Here is a 7,573-nt window from a genome sequence, read left to right as displayed (position 1 = left end):
AAGGTGCTCACAATCCTCCAGAAATGTCGAGAGTACAACGTGCCCATGAATCATATTTTCGTGGATTTCAGGGCAGCATACGATACAGTTGAACGAGAACAGCTATGGCAGATAATGCACGATTACGGTTTTCCGGGCAAACTGACGCGGCTGATCAAAGCTACTTTGGAGCGAGTGATGTGCTACATGCTCGTTTCGGGGACACTCGAGTACTTTCGAATCGCGCAGAGGGTTGCGGTAAGGGGATGGACTGTATGTTATTCAATATCGCTATTGAAGGTGTGATCCGGCGAGCGGGCATCGAAACGTGAGGAACGATTTTCGGCAAGAGTAGCCAAATCATGGCCTTCGCAGACGACCTCGACATCATTACCAGAAACCGTGAGACGGCGGAGGTTATCTACGCCAGACTAAAAACGGAGGCTAGGAGGATAGGGTTACAAATTAATGCGTTGAAAACCAAATATATGGTAGGAAGAGGCTCCCGAGAAAGTAACGTTTGCGTCCCACGGACAGTGACTATTGACGGCGATGAACTGGAAGTGGTTGACAAGTTCGTATATTTGGGATCTCTGGTCACCGCCGACAATAATACGAGTAAGGAGATCCAACGACGCATTCAATCTGGAAATCGAGCCTACTTTTCCCTTCGCAAGACGTTTCGATCAAAGAGCATACGCCGCCGCATAAAGCTGACAATGTACAAAACGCTAATTAGACCGGTAGTCCTCTACGGACCTGAGACAGTAACTTTACTTACGGAAGACATACGTGCACTTGCCGTTATTTAACGAAAGGTGTTGCGGACTATTTTTGGCGGACTACAGACGGAAAGCGGAGAGTGGCGGAGGCGTATGAATTATGAGCTACAGGCACTGCTCGGAGAGATTCCCATCGTACACCTGGCGAAAGTTGGGAGACTACGGTGGGCCGGCCACGTCGCAAGGATGCCGGACAACCGTGCAGTGAAATCAGTTTTCTTCAAGAACCCCACCGGCACCAGGAATAGAGGGGCGCAACGTGCTAGGTGGGTCGACCAGGTTGAAGCCGACTTGCGTGTGTCGAGACGCGCAACGAATTGGCTATGAGTATCCCAGGACCGAGTACAATGGAGAGGAATTCTTGATCCGGCAAGAGTCATCCCGGCTCCCGACTGCTAAATGATGATGATGATGATGATGATGATGATGATGATGATGATGATGTAATAAGTGCTCAAAAATGTGATCGATTTCTTAGTATCAAGGTCTAGGTCAAGGAAAGGCCATTCCTTTCAGTAACTAAAAATATATAAAGTTTTTGACAACAATTTTTAATTCATCATATTTCTTGTCAAAAATACAGTAAATTGTGTTTCATACAAACATTGCAGCCATAGTTAAGTGATTCAAAATGACGTACTTATTAAAAAATTCTAAAAATATGGATAAAATAACGCAGCTTAGAGCTCATTTATTTTCAACTGATTAAAATAGACGTATCTTTGTGAGTGGCTTATGTATCGGTATGAATATGAGTATAATTGTTGACTCTTTCAGGGTTGATGAGCAGCTAACTCGTCAGATTAAGTCATTGGAGTTGAAGAGAAATCAAGTCGTTGAAATTCGAGCTTATTCTTTAGCAGGCAGAGGAACAAAACGCTCGTCAAATGGCCATGATGGGGCGTTTCAACAACCAAGAAGTATCGGCCCGGTCAGCAGCCCCGAGTTCATCATCGAATCGTTGGCGTCGAATATCCGTTAGTTTTGCTATGATCTGGAGAATGACTGTGTATTCGACCGATGGTTTCAGAAATACGAGAATCTTTTCCTAAAAGACGGCGCTAAACTGGACGATGCAGCTAAGGTCCGTCTCCTACTACGAAGCCTGCAAGAAAGATGGACACAAGGAAGGCTACTGCAACTGCAACTCCGTGACGCCCAACATGATGAATGGTGTTTTTGCAGTCAATCAGGTGAGCTGCTGGACCGCTGGAAGTTCATGAATGTCATCATCGACGGAGTGAACATTCGGAAGCAGTTCGACACAGCATCCGTCATTACCGTTATTTCAAGACAGACCTGGAAGATCCTTGGATCACCGGAGCTGTAACCAACCACCAACTGCAAAAGCGGCATACGGCAAAGCCTTTCGTTTCATTGAAGAACTGACCTGTTCCACCACTCTGGGAGGAGTCATCAAAGACGGCTATGTTGTTTGATCTCGACTGGATCTTGAATTAGACGACAAGTCGAAACAGCTGTTGACAAGCGTCGTATACCTCGAGACCAACTGAGAGGTGGTTCCTTACCCTATATTCAATAAAAATAAACTTTGTTTTAAGCGCTCGTTTTAACTTATAGCGATCATAATATCCCGAGTAATGAAAAGATATAAAAGCAGAAGGTGAAACAACAAACAGTGAGCTGCTTATTATATTTTTATGATCCTCTTAAACCAGCCAAGAAATGCCAATAAAAGAACTAGTACCCATCAATAGCGCGGAAGTAAAACAAAAACATGTTCACCTATAATACATTCCATTCCAATATGTGTCAGCAGTGACTGAGCTTAAAACGATTCCGATGATTGGATTTGCGTTGGTTCAATCAATATAAAAATATAAATTGATATACTGAAGGACTGTCTGTACCAATATATTTCTGTTAGCATTATATTGAACTACTAGGGACTTATTAATCGCTTTTAGAACTAATAAATACACAAAACCCAAAGTTCCTGTCTAGTTTCGGCTCCACGAAAAAGCCAGCAGCCGGCTTCCAAGAGCATGATCGATGGACATAAGTTTGTTTGGTACCTACGTTATTTTACCTCTCGTATCGACCATATCCAGCGAAATAAAAAAACAAATCGGAAGATTGATTCGAAAACGTGTCGGCCGTTAATTTCCGCGAACTACAAGGCAGACTGAGACAATCAGCAGCCAATTTCCTTGCCGAAAGAAAGTTCCGATCTAAATCGATTACGGTGAATTGATGGGGTCGATGCAGCCTCAGTAACAAACGATTCATCTTCACATCGGTAATCGGTTCGGACGGACGGACGGACGGATGCTGCTCGAGGACGGATCTAGCCCTGTAAAACAGCTTGGATCGGAACCTGCTTCACTAAATTAGTTCGGATTTTGGCGTGACGGATGGAACTAGCGAAAAATTCCATTGAATTTGCGAAAATTAGTCTCGTTACATAAAGAAAGCCGCATTTGTACACCGTAACGGTGTATGAAGCCAAATTCGCGATGCTGTACACTCAAGTCACGTGTTTGTTCGCATATTCATCGTCCAACCGATTCGTTCCACACGGCGCGGCGGTGCCGGATGAGCAGACGACCCTCGCCGTCTCTAGGTACTTAGAGGTCTATTTCTAACAACGTACATTCGTCTCGTGTTTCGATTCCGGAAAGTAAGAAATTTTCTCGCACACTTTCCCTTTTGTTTTCCGCTCGATCCGGTCTGTGTGTGTGTATGTTTATGTGCACAAGTGACGGGTAAAACAAATGACTCGATCGATCTACTCGTCCTCCGGGGGAGTGTCAAGATTAGAGCACTTACGTTACGACGACGGTTAGGCCACGACAGTCAAGGCATCCCCTAGCTGAGCTGAAGGCTTTCTTTTGGTGCCGGCTAAACGTTTAATCCGTGCTCTACTTCCGCTGTTTGTGTGGTTGAATTAAATTATTACTCTACACTTTATCTTCTTTCACGTTGTCGTTTTTGATGATAGTGGGATGTAGCTTTCTGTCGCAATTTACAAATTGTATAGCCACTTTTGTGCTGACATCATCTACATAATAACTACTTTCGTGATTCATGTGTGAAATTGATAAGGCAATTCAGTGTGCTACAGGCTGAACGCAGATTTCCCAGCGATTTGCTCACCAAGTTTCGTAGGCTCATTGTCCAATAGTTCATAAGGAAATTTTATTAATGATGCCTAATTAGAATTTCTTTGCTACTGATTGATGGCACAATGTGTTATTGCAACATATAGTCACTTTGTGCTGTATAATCAAGTTTCAATGATACCTCGAACTACTTTGTAAATAGAGTAAATGGAGAAGTCAACAATTAGTTTGGCGTTACCCGATCAGGAGACCATAACAAGATTATATCTGTTTTATAACACATTTTGATATTTTTAGCATCTTATGTTACAAATAGAAAATAAACTAACTAGGAAGCAAATTCAAGTTTGTAACAGATTCAGATACAAGTAGCACATTGAGTTATGAATGAGCTGTATAGATTCCACCACTAAAAATGACAAATTTCGCTTTAATAACAAAATATGTTACTTGCAAAACTTATATTAATTACTATCATCATTTTAAAAGTATATTAAATACCGTCATCCGGGGTGAGATTGTGCCAAAAAAGCACACGTTTTTGTTCTTTAGCTCAGTATACACACAATTTAGGAACTACGTTGATTTCAAACCTGTCAATATATAGTAAATTGTTCAATTAACAACTACCGTAGAGATGGTTTAGTTACAATGAAACCTAATTTTACTGTAAGTGCATGAACTTTGGCACAATCTCACCCCTTCTAGGGGGAGACATTGTGCCAAAAACATAAAATTAAGGTAAATACCTAAACGGTGAACGTTAGCATGTTTATAAGCAATACACATAAATATCAGTAAAAAGTAGTTCATATGGGGCCGTCCATGAACTAAGTGGACTATTAGGGGCAGGGGGCCGTCCAAAAACGACACATCATACAAAAAGTGTGAACGAAAATAACCCGGGAAGGTTTGAAATAACTAAAAATGAGTTCGTAGTCAATGGACAGCCTTTATATAACCAGTAGCGTTTCTAGGGTTAACGAGGGGGAGATATATGGAGGGCGTGTATCCTAAGGGGGCATATCTATTTGATCATTTAAATTAGAGTGTTTATTCAAAGCATCTGAAATTTCCAGAGAAAAACTAAAAATTAGTTTACATTATTTAGTAGACCTATGATGCTGTTTGCTACAAAATGGATGATGCAATCTAATTTGTCAAAATATTGTGCTCAATAGTAAAGAATGTGAGTGTTCTGGGATATACTGACATATTTTTGTTGTGTATGTGAAATCCACAAATTGGATCAATCATTATGGCTTGGCACAATCTCACCCCCGTGAATCTCGAAAAGTACAAAGTTTCGAAAAATATTATTTTCGTAATTTTCGTAAACTTATCCAACGCACAATAACCTTTCAACACATTGTACATGATTAGTTTATATACCTTCAAAATAGCAAGTTGATGCGATTTCTTGTTTGGGTTGGTTTATGCGGGACATTTTTTACAAGCGTTATTTCCGAGTATTTTTGATCGCGAACTTTGAAACCCTGTTTAGGCTAAATAGTTTGCTAATATTATCTGTGTTCCATTCTAAGTTATGAATAAATATGTTATTTTCATCATCATTTTGAATTCGGGTCACAAGTTTCTATAGATATAATAAATTTTCACAAATAAACATTTTTGGTTTTTGGCACAATCTCACCCCCGTGGCACAATCTCACCCCGGATGGCGGTACTGTTTGACGGCACAATGTGTGTCATATAGTCACTTTGTGCTTTACAATCAAATTTCAATTATCCCTCGAACTATTTTGTAAATAGAGTAAATGGAGAAGTCAACAATTAGTTTGGCGTTAGCTATTAAGAGAACATAAACAACTAAATTTTTTGAAAAAGTCATAAAATGTTATTTCAGATTTTTATTCTGCAGTCTTTTCCGCTTATTTTAATACTAATTTTGTAATGATTCGACCACAGGAAGTGGCCGAAAAACGATCGATCGAACATAAGTATTCCAGTGCGGCGTGGAACAACCTCAACGGAATAAAACGCCGCTCCTGTAAAACCACAATTTTCAAACTTTATGTACCTTTTTCTCAGAAACTACACAACAAGGGCAAAATCGACCGAAAAAATGGAACTTTCAGTTGACGCTGTTTTAAGGGGTAAAAAGTGCCTTTTCTTATGTAAAAAATCACGAGGAATTGATTTCTGATGGTCTCAACGCGTGGAAATGACGGAAAGTAGCTCATTTTGCCCCATTCATCCCTATTTTCTAATAGTTTAGAAACACGCCACATTTGAACGAAATCGGAGCACTTACACATTTGCTCCTTTTCTTATCAATATATTCTCAGATTTTTGTTAAAATTGTAGGGTAAAACAAGGCAAAACATTCCCTTACATGACATTTTAGCGAAAAACTTGATTGTCATTCGATCTTCTAATTTTTTCAACCTGTCAACAGCACGCATATTTGAAAATCTCTGGTAAAACTATCGAATTGGCGTTTTATCTGTAGTACAGAAACCTCGAGTATAACGGGGGGGCTCTGTAGCCGCAAGGTTACCGAGTCTGCTTTGACAAGGAATGGTCGTGGGTTCGAATCTTAGTAGAATCAGGCCATTCGATGTCAAAGTGACTTTTAGCATGGGTTTATTCTCTGGCCCCTCATCACCCTTCCTTCATGCTGAGTTCTACATTATCCCGAAGACGCTTCTTATGGTTAGTATACTGGTATGAGGACCTAATGAGGTAATGGTTTTGAACCTCAGGAGGACTCACCAGTATTACCATTAAAATAAAATTGTTCATATACCTTTTTCCTAACATTCTTCTTCTTTCCTAGCCACAGATTTTCAAATTAGAGAGAGTTACATGATTACATGATTCTTCCAATACTATTAGAAAATAGGGATGAATGGGGTAAAATAGGCTACTTCCTGTCATTTTCGCGCGTTAAGATGATCATCAGTCGGTTTCTCGTGCTTTTCTACATAAGAAAAATCACTTTTTACCCCTTAAAAACAGCGGCAACAAAAAGTTCCGTGTTTTCGGTCGAATTTGCTCACTGTGCAACGTATCAGAAAAAAACTTTTTTTTGTTGGTAGAAGCTTGGCCAAGATTTATATAACTTTTGAGCTTTGTAAACAAAACCCATATGTCCTAGCTTCGGCTAGACACATACTAAAATTAGAATGATACAGAGAAGATTAGCATGGCCCCCGCGCATGGATAAACAAAACACAGCCAGAGAAAAAGGAAAAAGAAGACAAATTTTAATTTTATCAGCCATCATTTTTTCTTCCTTTTCTTTCCGTCATTCCAAAAAATCGAAAAATGCGAGCGTCACGAAAAATTATAGGTTTTGAGCGCTGATAGCTCAGCGGTTTTCCAAAAAATTTTCAATATTTTTACACCAATTAATCGGAAAATCTTCTACGAAATGACCCAAATGAAGAAAAGTATGGATTTTTGATGTTGAACTATTGAAAAATTGAAAATAATGAACCTTGCTTCGTGATTGGTTGTTGGAAATGACGTCATCAAAGTAGAAACGCGTTTTCACGCTTCGGCTTATAATTCAGTCAATTTTCAATAGATTTCTAAGATATTTACACCAATTGATCGGAAAATTGATTTGGAAAATATAGAAAACTATTGATTTTCAATGCGCGTCATTGAAAAATTGAAAATAACTCTAACTCGGTCGTACTAGATATTGCCGCTTTGTGATTGGTTGGAATAATTTCCAATTATTATCGAACAAGTCTTGGT

At 39.7% G+C, this 7,573-nt stretch overlaps 1 pseudogene; it reads left to right on the top strand.

Annotated features, from left to right (window-relative positions):
- The first annotated feature begins 6,960 nt into the window (after positions 1-6,960).
- LOC128744851 (U6 spliceosomal RNA) lies at positions 6,961-7,077 on the top strand (annotated as a pseudogene).
- The last annotated feature ends 496 nt before the right edge of the window (positions 7,078-7,573 follow it).

The sequence above is a fragment of the Sabethes cyaneus genome, chromosome 3, assembly GCF_943734655.1.
Source record: "Sabethes cyaneus chromosome 3, idSabCyanKW18_F2, whole genome shotgun sequence".
Taxonomy (NCBI): domain Eukaryota; kingdom Metazoa; phylum Arthropoda; class Insecta; order Diptera; family Culicidae; genus Sabethes; species Sabethes cyaneus.
This window is presented reverse-complemented; position numbering and strand designations above follow the sequence as displayed.